This window comes from Podarcis erhardii, assembly GCF_964252035.2.
Source record: "Podarcis erhardii genome assembly, chromosome: 7".
NCBI classification, from domain to species: domain Eukaryota; kingdom Metazoa; phylum Chordata; class Lepidosauria; order Squamata; family Lacertidae; genus Podarcis; species Podarcis erhardii.
This window is the reverse complement of record NC_138511.1, coordinates 6,254,354-6,268,143: the sequence shown is the minus strand read 5'-3', so window position 1 is coordinate 6,268,143 and position 13,790 is coordinate 6,254,354.

The following is a 13,790-nucleotide window of genomic DNA, read 5'->3' as shown; positions in this document are numbered from 1 at the left end:
CTCCTTCCGAGAGAGCGGCCCCGGGAGGAGCCCCACCCCCGCGGCCGCTGCTTGGTGTTTCCTGGACGTGGCTCGAGGGGCATGGGCGTTGCCAAGGGGGGCAGCTGCCCCTCCCTGCCCCCCTAAAGCAATAACATCAGTACAAATACAGAGCAGACTCAGGTTCTGCCATCCCCAACAAAAGGCCTGCCCCCCAAGAAAAATCTTGGCTACACCCATGTACCTAGGGGTTGTAGTTACAGGTAGGTAGCCGTGTTGGTCTGCTGTAGTCGAAGCAAAATTAAAAAATTCCTTCCAGTAGCACCTTAGAGACCAACTAAGTTTGTTATTGGTATGAGCTTTCGTTTGCATGCACACAAAAGCTCATACCAGTAACAAACTTAGTTGGTTTAAAGGTGCTAGCGGAAGGAATTTTTTTAGTTTGTTTTGACCTAGGGGTTGGTTACGTTCGCCCCCCCCAAGGGCATAGGCTCAGGGGGGTGCAGAAATCTCTCCACACTGACTTGGAGTGGCTAGGAGCCTTCCTACCCCTTCCGCACTCCCTTGCCAGGGGCACAAGAAAGCCTAGGTATGCCTCTTTTAACACATCTTTACACTTGGAAGTTTGCAATGGAGGAGGTGCAGAACATTATACCTCAAGAAAAGACCTGCGCAGAGCTTGTCTGAGGCCCAGGAGTGGGACTGTTTTGTTGTTTCTCAGACCGGACTGGAGTTCTTTAGCCCCTGTTGGCCAAGGTGTGAACATCTCTGTTACGTACTAAAGTTCTCACTCTGGGCCAGCAGGGGGATACTGTAGATAGTTTTCACTCAGGTCCACATATGCAAATAAGGGATTGAAAGTGACGTTCAGTGATTGGATAGTTACAGAAAGTTGTTAACAGTTGTGCGGTACTGGAGCTCTATATAAGCAGGCTGGCTGAACCCTTCAGTTCAGTTCTGTCCTGGCCTGTGAATAAACAAGAGCTGTTTGAAGAATTGCTGTGTTGTCTGATATGTTCACCCACAACTTAACAATCTCCGTCAAGGGTAAAGACACCCCACCCTCCTCCTCAGTGCCTCCCCATTGTGAACTCCAGCAGAAGGGAATCTGTGCTGGGGGTGGGGGGAGAGAGATGTGAAACTTAGCAGGAAGGGACAGGTCACCTTCATTGTGCTCTAAGGCAATACAGTGGGACCTCTGGTTATGTACTTAATTCGTTCTGGAGGTCCGTTCTTAACCTGAAACTGTTCTTAACCTGAAGCACCACTTTAGCTAATGGGGCCTCCTGCTGTCGCCGCGCTGCCAGAGCACAATTTCTGTTCTCATCCTGAAGCAAAGTTCTTAACCCGAGGTACTATTTCTGGGTTAGCGGAGTCTGTAACCTGAAGCGTCTGTAACCTGAAGTGTATGTAACCCGAGGTACCACTGTAATGTGAACCCAGCTGCCCTCAACTTCCTGCAGCCTCCACCCTATCCCATAGCAATCCAGAAGCCAAGGACTGGAGTGGGACCCTAGTTCAAATCCCCACTCAATCCTAAAGCTCACTTAGTGGCCTGGAGCCAGCTGGTACCTTGCAGCCTAACTTGCTGTTGTTGTGAGGGTAAAATGAGTGGAAGGGAGAACTGTCAACACAACCTGAGCTCTTTGGTGTAAGGTCTTGGGTCAAAAATGTGGCAGGCCTCCAGGGATAGCGAAGGCTCCACTTTTCCTGCATCCTGCTGCCTCAAAGTCAGAAATGGCTGGATGAGGAAGAGCAGGCTTTGAAGACTGACATTTTTGGTAAAGTGCTTCACCAAAGGACCCTTAGATAAGAATACAGATCCTCTTATGGATCATAACTGGTTGAAGAAGAGGAAGTGTGGAGTAGAAATAAATGGACAAATTAAGAAATGGGGTTCTCCAAGGATCAGTATTGGGCCCTGTGCTTCTGAACTTGTTTGTAAGTGTCCTGGAGTGTCCAAGATGGTTAAAACCTTGGTTCTGGCTGCCTCAGTGGGAGAGAAGGGAGGCAGAAGGCTAACTGCATCTGCTTTGCTGAAAGCTCAGCTCCATTAGAAACCTCCTACCCCTGCACTGCGCCAGTGTACTGTACAAGGTTTATTTCCCTCCTCTTCCTTCCTGTCCCTCTTTCCTTGTGTATTGCTAGATTGTAAGTCTGCTGTTCTGGGACTCGGGTGACGCTGTGGGTTAAACCACAGAGCCTAGGGCTTGCCAATCAGAAGGTTGGTGGCCTCGCGATGGGGTGAGCTCCCGTTGCTCGGTCCCTGCTCCTGCCAACCTAACAGTTTGAAAGCACGCCAAAAAGTGCAAGTAGATAAAGAGGTACTGCTCCGGCAGGAAGGTAAACAGCATTTCCGTGTGCTGCTCTGGTTTGCCATGCTGGCCACATGACCCGGAAGCTGTATGCCGGCTCCCTCAGCCTGTAAAGCGAGATGAGTGCCACAACCCCAGATTCGTCCGTGACTGGACCTAACGGTCAGGGGTCCCTTTACCTTTACCTTTAAGTCTGCAGGCAGGGACTGCCTTCGTCTAATAGTATGTATGCCACTCTCCGGGAGCCCTTTTGGCTGAAGGGTAGGGTACAGCTGCTCTAAATAAATACCAAATAAATAATAAAATGCTGTTTGCCTAACAAATAAATAACACGCTGCCACTTTAATGTGCCTTTGCTGCACTGTGGCCATCTATGCGCCTCACTGCACTATCACACATGTGGGTGGCGGCAGCCACAAGACTGCCCAGTCTCTGTGTGTGTTTGTCTGTGAGCCAAAAGGCCTGTCTTGTGGGCTCAGTCTTTCCTCGAGTTGTTTGCAAGAACCTCTGCTCCAACAAACTGACCCTTGACCATATATATGTAATTTCTATACCGCCCTTCACCTGAGGATCACAGAGCAGAATGCAATATAACAACACAAAAATACATAACATAGTTATTCTTTGAACCACCCTGAGATGAATGGTGGTGTACAAATGTAATAAATTAAAACCAATCAAGCCGCCTCCCCCAGTTTAAAAGGCCATAGATTGTTTAATTAGTCAAAGGTCTTAAATACACAACTGATCCCCTCCCCCTTGGCTGGTGCTGCGTGTGTGACTGTGCCCAGTGAAGCAAACTTATCCCCATTCCCCCCACCCCACATTGCACTCATAAACAAGCCCCACACCTGCCCCCAGTCTACAGGGAAGAGAGTGAGCTGATTTTCCTTGCCCCTGCCCCAGTGCTATTCTTCTAGAAAAAGTGGCAATGGTGCCCACCTGAGAGGTGCCAGAGGGGAGTTCCTGCAAGTTCCAGCTGAAGAAAAGCCCTGCCCCTGCCTGAGACCCTTCTAAGGAGAAGCTCCTCCCTAAGGGTTGTCTCCTTATCTCCCTGACATTTTTGTGGGGGCTGGACGCCAGTGTGGTGTAGTGGTTAAGAGCGGTAGATTCGTGATCTGGGGAACCGGGTTCGCGTCTCCGCTCCTCCACCTGCAGCTGCTGGGTGACCTTGGGCCAGTCACACTTCTCTGAAGTCTCTCAGCCCCACTCACCTCACAGAGTGTTTGTTGTGGGAAAGGAGAATGTTAGCCACTTTGAGAATCCTTCGGATAGTGATAAAGTGGGATATCAAATCCAAACTCCCCTCCTCCTCCTCCTCCTCCTTCTTCTTCTTCACCTTTGATCAGGAACATGGAAAGAACTGACTGGTAGTCTTTTAAAAAGCATTTGGCGCTTGTCACCTTTAATTGTTGTAAATTGGTGTTGTTTTTTACTTGAATGTCAGATCCTGTCAGATTGTGTCAGATCCTGGCCAAAGCACTAACACTCATTGGATCCTTCCATCCAGGTGGGTTCAAATTTGCTCAGCAACAACCCAGTGGAACAGGAAGTAAAGCATAAACAGTTAAAACCACAAGAAACTGAAACAAATTGCTCAGTTTATTAGCATAAAAAGCTTAATGGTGTTATGAAATGATAACATGAAAATGTATGGAATTTACAGGAAATAAAATTGCATAAGATAAAGTGTTTGAAAATAAAGCAACTTAAATATGATGAAATTTAAAGCAAAGCAATTATATATAATTTGCATATACTAAATGGTGTAAACTAATAATTAACTAACATCAACAAAGCAATTAATATGAGTAAATAACATAATCTCCCCAAATTTGGCCATATATGTCATTCTTTCACTTTTGTTTTGGCCTCACATTGGTTTTCTGGGACTTCATATCTGTCTTCTGAAGCCAAAGTCTCAACCAGTAGCACTGAAAGCAGAAGATTTACACAAGGTTCAAGCAGCTTACAGAAAAACAATACAGACATGTCATAGTGTTATCCATCTCAATCCATTAGGGCTTCTCTGCTGTGTGCAATAAACTTTAGCACAGGGTATGCGGACACAATAGAGCCAGATTAAAAAAGGGGATTTGAGTTCAAAATGCTTAAGAGAACATGATTTAGATAAATGGTGTGAATTGCCCATTATGAAACACATGAATTATAGACACTTTCTTTTTATATTTGTATTGTTAATAGCACCTTGGGTGTCAACTGAAAATAAATAGCAAATGCATGTACTTTTTGGCTGATGGAAAAGTACCCTTTTCAGAATTTTGCAGAGCAAAGTCGGAAATGCAACCTGTGAGCCATCTTCTCGCACGCCGGGGAAAACAAAACCATTGAACGCATGACTGTGCCTTGCAGATGGGTAAGCTGAGATTGTTGTGGGTCCAGTTGGTATACCTGCCAGCCTGCCTGCCTCCCAGCAGGCCAAGAGTAAAAGCAAAGGGAAGTAGCAAGTTGGAGCTCCAACAAAAGGTTGCCTTTTTGTAAGTTCCTCCAGACAGAAGCGGCTTCTCTTCAGCGTTCCAGCCAGCCAGCCCCTGCAAGCAGGGAATCACACTGTTCCTTGTTTTTCATTTTCCAGTTGATAGGGCCCATCTGCACTATACATTAATGCACCATCATACCGTGTTAAAAACTCAGGTTTTCTTCCAAAGAATTCTGGGTGCTGTAGTTCATTAAGGGTGCTGAAAGCTGTTAGGAGACCCCCGGTCCCCTCATAGGGCTACAATTACTTCTCTGAGTTCCTTGGGATGAAGGGTTGATTGTTAAACTACTCTCTGAAAATTGTGGCTTGTTACACAGAATCTGTTTCTCTATGTTGCAAAAAAAGATATGCAGCATTTTTAGAAGGCGGCTTTCTTCAATCAAACCAATCAAATATATAGCTATATTCCAGGGCGAGTGGTACCAGGCGTCCTGTGTCAGATTGGCTGTTTTCCATTGAGTCGCTATTACCATTTGTGGTGCCAAGATCATCTATAAAACCAGGGATTTTTTTCCCCAGACATTGACACCTGAGGGAGGCAATGGGAGGCATCCATGGTGAGTTCCAACACCTCTTTTTCTAGAAAAACAGCACTGTATAAGACTTATTCTTTTGACCATGTATCTACATTGGTATCACCAAAATATTCAGGAAATTAATTTGGACAACAAACAGTAACTTATTTGGTAACATTTGTCATTTCTGTCAAAATTAAACCCCCCCAATCTTGAATCAACTGACATTTCCATCATAAATGGTAAAATGCAGACATTTATTGCAATAATCAGGTGATACAAAAGAGGACATTTTTTGACATTTGCAAGGGAGTAAGATACTACTTGTGTAGTAATTTGAAGGGTTTTCCCCCAAAGGAAACTGGAAAAAGTGAGATTCTGATTGCTAAAAGCTCCTCCCCTTTGGAGCCGGAGCGTCCGGATCGGTGCCAGGAGTAGAGGGAAGATCGCGGCCACGCTCCACGTCCACCCTCCCTATCCAAAGGGCTGGAGCAAAAAATGGCTCCCTTAAAAGGCCACCACATTCCAGGCTTTTACGATTAGTGGAAAAGAGGGGAGAGATTAGGTTTATTGTGGCCTATGAGCCCTCTGTGCATAAACTGGATTAAGTCATATTAGTTCCATGGAAGTCTAAAGTCTACCATGCTAACAGGTTCCAAAATTGTGTGGTTTTTTTTTTACCTTATGCAAGCAGGATGTTAATAAAGTTCTACTTTTAATACAATAAAAAAAAGAAAAGAAACGCGTGACAAACGTGCATAATGTGCTGGAACCCAAAGGCATCACCGGGAAGCAGAATGCTGGGATGTTGGAGGAGACCAGTGAAATCATTAGGCATTAGAACCATTCGTGTCGACTTTTTAATGCCAATTTATTTAAAGACCGACCACCTCCACGTCCTCCTCCCACGAGCTCAGTGTGATCATAGCCGTCAACTTTCTCCCTGTCTTGCGAGGAATCCTATTCGGAATAAGGGAATTTCCCTTAAAAAGGGGGGGAAAGTCGACAGCTGTGCGCTTGATTCTCCAACTCTCCGTTTTAGTCTCACAACAGCCCTGCAAGGAGATTAGGCTGAGAATGGACATTAGAGTGATGTTGGATAAAAATTAAGTGATAGATAGTGTTACGGAAGGGGGGGGGCATGTCTTCTTCACCTTCTTCTTCGCTACAATATATCAATTTATTTCCAATTGTCAAAAGGGACTAAAATCTATAAAATTCATAGAAAATCAGCGTGCCAGTTTGCTCAATTACTCTAGGACTCCATCACATCTCCCCTGTCCAGCATAATCCCTCAAGCAAAGTGTCAAGACCTTAATCCTTTCAAATTGTTCTGATCAGCCTTTCCTCCAGACAATGTCAGGTGGCAGACTATGCATATTTGAGACCATTGTCTTTTCATCCCCAGGAAGTGTTTATCTGTGCATATCTCCAGCTCTGCATATTCCCCCCTCCCTCCTCCATATGTTAATCTGTGCAACCCCTACCTTACTGAACTGCTGATCTGTGTAACCCCACCTTTCTGTGATGTATTCATGACGTGTTTTGCACTGTATTCTGGGACATGGAGGGAGTTTCAAAAACTCATGTCACCCCTTTCTCACTGTTCAATCTCGCCTTGAACCTGTTGCGCAATAAACTTGGATCTTCTGCAGTTTGCTCCTGTCTCCGGCTGAGCTCATTTTCCTCCGCAGGGACCCACGGACTTAGTCCGATGAGCTGGGTGGCAGAGCAGCCTCGCACCCAGATTTTTGCCGTAACAGTTGGCGCCCCACGTGGGGCATGCGGTTCTCCCGCGTTGCTGACCGGGGGCCCTGAAATCTTCAGCCGGCACCAGGCCATTTTGCCTGGGAAAAGCCCCAGGAGTTCAGCCGGGGAGCAAAGAGGGATCCAGCCGGCTTATTCATCAATCCGGGGATCATCATAGAAGACATGTGAGTATAAGGAAAAGGAAAAATCCAGTGCACTGGTGGGAAAGGGGTGGAAATCTCCTGGCAACTGAATTCTCTGCCCTCCTCTCTATCGCTCCTTCTCGCCTGTCTCTTGGTCCAATTGGTGAGAGAGACCGTGGACTGCTGCTCGACCCGAAAGGGGGGTTCTGAGCTCTATCTCTTTCTCTAAAAACCCTCCAGCCAGCCGCACCAATTGGGAGTCCGAAAGTAAGACGGAGAGACCCGACTTGAAAGATAGCCGACTCTCCGCAACGGGTATCCCAGTTGAAAGCAAGGGGCTGGAGTTCTTCTTCCGAACTTCCCGAGCGCCCTTACGGAGGGGGCAGGAAGGGGTCTTGCTTTCTGTATCAATCCCAGCCGCACTGGTCGGTGCCACGTAACACGTGTATCGTGCGTGAGCCCGCTTCCAAAAGCAAGGGGGATTTTCGGTTCGAAACTCTATCCAGGGATCACCCGATCTGGCACCGCACGGCGCGGGCGTTCAGTAGGGCCCCTTTTCCTGAGATTGACGATAGGTAGGAGGTTGCCAGGAGGGATAGCCCATGAGGAATTGGGCGGGATCGGCAGAGTGGAAAAGGACCCCAGGTTATTGACTAAGGAAATAGGAAGGAATACCGGATAGCTAGAGCTCTTTAAAAACCCTCTAAGGAAGTTGCCAAGCGACTAAAGACCCCTCTTTACTATAAATCCCGTATTAAGTATATCAATCTCCTAGATATACCAATCCTTACCACCCTTTCTCTTCCCTCTTTCTGTCTAGACACGCGTAAAACATAAAATGGGTACCCAGGCTTCCAAACGCGAGCGGGCTCACTCTGGGAAGAAGGCTTCTAGAAAGCCATCTCAGTCTCAGAAGGACCCTGACTCTCCTCTCCAATTTGTCATCACGTATTGGAAGACGATTCCTGGCCACAAATTATTATCGAAGCAAAATTAGAGAACCTCTGTTCTGAAATCTGGCCCGCCAGCACCGCCTCCGCCAAGCCCGAATTGCGTTGGCCGGCTGGTTAACTGGTGGTGTTTGAAGAGGCAAGGAGGCTCTTAAAACCATGTGGGACCTTCCTACTAATTTCACTTAATGAAGCTAAAGGAAGCAGCCCAACTCCTTGCAATAACCAACTAAAGGATGAGAGTATATATGTTTACATGTTGTCTGTTATGTGTGTTGTGTGTTAATACATATATGAGAATATGTGTGTTTACATGTCGTCTGTTATGTGTGTTGTCTGTTCCTTCTGTCTCTGACAGACTGCCTTTCTTAAGCGCGCATAGTTTAAACTGCAAGCTTGCTTCAAAATTTAATTTTTAAGGAAGCCATGCTGGACCTTATCAGTCCTAAATAAGACAAAATGAGAATGAAAGGTGCAAATGTTTACCCCACCTCGTGCTCTGCCGCAACTTTTCAGATTGTGAGTCTACAGTCTATTTTGGAATGTGAATGTTTCTAATGTTTCTGGAATGTGAATGTTTCTAATGTGAATTAGATGTTTCTGCTGCAAAAGCGTAGTCGAGCACAACTGCTCTCTCAAGCTAAAATGCAGTGTATTTATTTCATGAAGCACATGCCTATGAAAGTATGGTCTTCCTTCTAAGAAAATATCTGAGTCCAGTTTTAACTTTGATTTGGTTGGACAGAAGAGTTATTGTAAGGCTCCTGATATCAGGCCTCTTTTCTTAGAAAATGCCCCCCCCCCCGTTTCATTCTGTCTCTTTCAGGGTTTTTTTTTTTTTTCCTTTCTCTTCTTCTGTGCCAGGTAAATTTACTTCTGAGTAAGCTTCCTTTAAAGGAAACTGACAAAGGGGGGGGGGGCATAGATTAGGTTTACTATTCCTCTGCAAATTCAGGAAAAATTGTCACTTTTGTATTCCCTTTAAATCAAATCTATGGCTGTTTTAACTATGCTTTATAAGAGATCCTCTCCCTATCTTAAGAAAATGTTCACTTCAATCTTTCTTTAAAGATCATTTGTCTAGGAACTTGCACTCTAAGGAACTTGCACGTCTAAAGAAGTAAACTCAAACTAATCTCAAGATCTGCTAAAGGGTTCTGTATAAAGTTGGGAATTTTTATTTTCTTCTTCCTTAGTACATGATAGGAGCACTGATTGTGCTCTCTTCCCCAGTAGTGCCTGTGTACATAAGTATGTGTGTGTAGTACAAATCTTGCTGTGAAATCTTGCTGTGAACCCTTTATTTTGGAGGGTTGGACTAGATGACCCCAGGGTCCCTTTTAGCTCTCCCAATTTGAGGCTGTGTGGAAGGACATGTGTCTGCAAGCATTGGAGGATTTGAGGGTAATTCTTAAATTCTGGTGTGGTGATGGAGTTGAAATTCAGCCTAGCTTTGCTCTTTAGTTTTAAAACATGAGAGGTGAAGCCGAAGCACAACTGAGAATATCAAGCATTTGAGTGATTACAGTGTTTATCATTTTGTCTACTATTAAAAAAAATCAGACTTCAAAGTCAATTCAAAGTTTAAGCACATCAAATACATATGAGTCTTGACCATTTATCCTGTAAATAAAGGGCAGAAAAAAATTTGTCTGCAAATGGTAAGGCTGAAATGATTGGGAATATTAAAAATCTTATGAATTCTGAGTCTGGCCATTTTCCCCCATATATAAGGGCGTGGCATTGTTCCACGAATGGCCAGAGGGATATTAGCCCTTTCCTGTACATAAAGGAAGCAGTCGCTTTGCTTGGGCTGAAATTGCTAGCTTTTGTTGGTGAATACTTCAATTGCTGAGTTTCTCTCTTTTGTTTTAAATCTAACCCTCTTTTAAAATCTACTTACCCTTCCCTTATTCAAATTCTAATTTTGCCAAAAGATGCAACATTTCAATAGTATAAAAGGTTTGCTGAGACATGAACTCCACACATGCACAGAGACTAGATCAGCAAAAACAAAAAAAAAAAAAAAGAAAGAAAAAAGAGGATAGGAAAAGAAATGAGAGAGAGAGAGAGGAAGGAGGGGGAACTGTAGGGAGTGAGAGGAGCTTGGGCTGAAGGGGGAAATTTATCCTAATTTCCTTATGTAAAAACTTGGAGCCACTGAGGGAAATCACCCTTAATGTGTCCTTTGCTCCAGGGGCTTCGCAAGACAAAAGGTGTGCCAAGTTTCAAATCTTAACATGATTAACATGCCAAATTCTTTTCACAGGTAAATTTCAAAGCACCCCCCCCCCAAGGGATTTAAAATCACAGACTTTGTGTGCATTTTAGGAACAGCATTTCCTGACAGGCTTCTCACATGAAATAATTTTTCCCTTTTAACAGGATATGTGAACCCCGATAACAAAGGTTTTTGTCCCTTCTTTTCTCCCACAGCAACTTTCTTTCCTGTTCTGTGAAACATGTCTGAATCCCTGCTGTATTTGTGACTTCCATCTCTTCGTGCCTTTGACGCTTTAAGTTACAAATAATCTCTTTTCATTTATTTAATCAGTTTTTCCATGATGTCTACGAAATTAAGCGAAGCACAACCTAACATTGTTTGTGGAATGGTATTTGTTTACCCTTTGCCTGATCATTTCTTATTAATTCTGTCATTTTGGCTAGTTCAAGGTACTTGCACAACTTTAAATTGCCATTCATTTTCTTGGTATTAAGTCATTTCCCAGTATTTTGCTATTAACATTCTAACTGATGTGGTCACATCAAGAAACACTCTTTTATTTTCATTGTTACTTCAGATTTCTTAAAATTCTGTGTCTTAGCATTTATTTATTTTGGTTCCTCATAGGTCATTGTGTGTGTGTGTGTGTGTGTGTGTGTGTGTGTGTGTTTTATTATTATTTTAACTGTGTCTTTTAAGTCCACCCTGCCCTTACAGGATATCACTTCTACAAGTGTGTTATTACAGATCCAATGAAAGACTTCGCCACCACAACAGAAGACACCAAAGTTTCAAAGTGATGTCTCTTTCAAAGGATATAGACTGCCGGGGGGAGTGGGGCTGACAAAGGGGGGTGGAGTTGAATTACAAGGACATTTTCTGACTTTTGAACCTCAAGATACATATATAAAATATCCCAATTGTCTCAAGATATGCAACTGATATTTAATTAGTTTGTTTTGTATTATGTGTTATTACGTAGGAATGTTGAAATGTGTCTGACAGTGTGTCATTTCCACAAATGGGGGGGCTATTTTGTGGCTATTTTTGTGTGTAAGTGTTTTATGTCTAATGTCTTATTCCTTACACCCCAGTGGAGGATCCTCATACATTTTATACCTTTTAACAGATCAGGATATTATGTAGTCCAATGTTTAGACTTAGATAAATTTATTACCATATTTCGTTGTTTCACCTGGCACTCTGCCAACTTCCCTACCCATTTTAAAAAATGTGCTAAAACCCACTTTACCAAGGAGAAGCTTCTAAGATACATGAAGGTGGATATGCTTTGGTTTAGCAGGAATGATCCCTTATACAGTTAAATTGACTTATTTCGGCAAGTGCCCCTTTAAGAATGGTTTTCTTTTAACAGATTGGTTTGAAGAGTTGAGAACCATGGGGAAAGATAAATTCAAATTGGACTCAGTTTGAATTGGGCAAGTGTATCCAGGCTGCAATTAGCTTTTGGTCCTTAAAGTGCAAGTGCGCAACTTCCCATGACTGCAAGACCAATAATAAAACCCCCATAGGAAGCCAAGGCAAGGACATTTCCCTCAGGACGTGCCCGAACCTATGGCAGCTGTGGTGAGTGCCAGGCAACATGGTTAATATGAAAGCCCTAAGTGGATTCACCAGGGATTGCCACTACTGTGAGACCACAGAAAAGCTACCTTGACACCTGAGAACACAAAAATGGCGGGGGACAAAGCAAACTACATTTTTTTTCAGTCAGTAGTGGACCTTCCTGCTAAATGTAAAGCATAGACCACTATTGAACAAAATACAACAGGTGTCCTTTTTGCACTACTATACTTGCAAATGGCCTTAAGAGGCATGATTTGCAAGTCCCCTTCAGGTTTGCACAAACCCACACATCTAGTACGATAGATACAAAGTTATTATTTAGTGCATATCTATATAACATACACATACATTGTATTGGTCCGTGTTGCTCCCTCCTTTGTTGCCCTGCTCAACCCACCTCCTTTTCCATTAGGGCCTATTCCCACTCACACGGCACCCCTACCTTCACCGAGATTTAGGGTGCGGAGAAAAGATTTGCAAGTTCTTACAGAACTTTAATGCAAATCTATCTCCGAATGGGGGACTGTTACGGAAGGGGGGGGGCATGTCTTCTTCACCTTCTTCTTCGCTACAATATATCAATTTATTTCCAATTGTCAAAAGGGACTAAAATCTATAAAATTCATAGAAAATCAGCGTGCCAGTTTGCTCAATTACTCTAGGACTCCATCACATCTCCCCTGTCCAGCATAATCCCTCAAGCAAAGTGTCAAGACCTTAATCCTTTCAAATTGTTCTGATCAGCCTTTCCTCCAGACAATGTCAGGTGGCAGACTATGCATATTTGAGACCATTGTCTTTTCATCCCCAGGAAGTGTTTATCTGTGCATATCTCCAGCTCTGCATATTCCCCCCTCCCTCCTCCATATGTTAATCTGTGCAACCCCTACCTTACTGAACTGCTGATCTGTGTAACCCCACCTTTCTGTGATGTATTCATGACGTGTTTTGCACTGTATTCTGGGACATGGAGGGAGTTTCAAAAACTCATGTCACCCCTTTCTCACTGTTCAATCTCGCCTTGAACCTGTTGCGCAATAAACTTGGATCTTCTGCAGTTTGCTCCTGTCTCCGGCTGAGCTCATTTTCCTCCGCAGGGACCCACGGACTTAGTCCGATGAGCTGGGTGGCAGAGCAGCCTCGCACCCAGATTTTTGCCGTAACAATAGGTAGCCGTGTTGGTCTGCCATAGTCAAAACAAAATAAAAAAATTCCTTCCAGTAGCACCTTAAAGACCAACTAAGTAAGTTCTAGGTATGAGCTTTCGTGTCCATGCACACTTGTGTATCTGAAGAAGTGTGCATGCACACGAAAGCTCATACCTAGAACTAACTTAGTTGGTCTTTAAGGTGCTACTGGAAGGAATTTTTTTATTTTGTTTCTAAAAATTAAGTGGTTACCCGCTTTAATGTAAAAGCATGGATAAGTTATAATAAGTTATGACAAGCTATAATGAGGATTTGCTGAGCTAAGAATTTGAATTGGAATACAAAAGGGGGAGGTATGAGGAGGTCGGGGAAATAAGTTAATGGAAATAAGTGATGAAAATATACTTGTTTTAACCGTTTTTTTCTTTTAATTTTGTATTTTCTGTATTGTTATTATTTTTGTGTATTTTTTTTCTTGTTTGTTGTATTATCTGGAAATTTAATAAATATTTATTAAAAAAAAAAAAAAAGGAGATTAGGCTGAGAGGCAGCGACTGGACCAAGGCGGGTGGAGAATACAGTTGACGGGCCAAGGCGGCCCCGGCCCTGGAGGCTGCTTTGCTGGGCGGCCCGCCCCGCTCCTCCGCCCGGCCCGCGCAGGGAGGCGCCTCCGCGGAGCC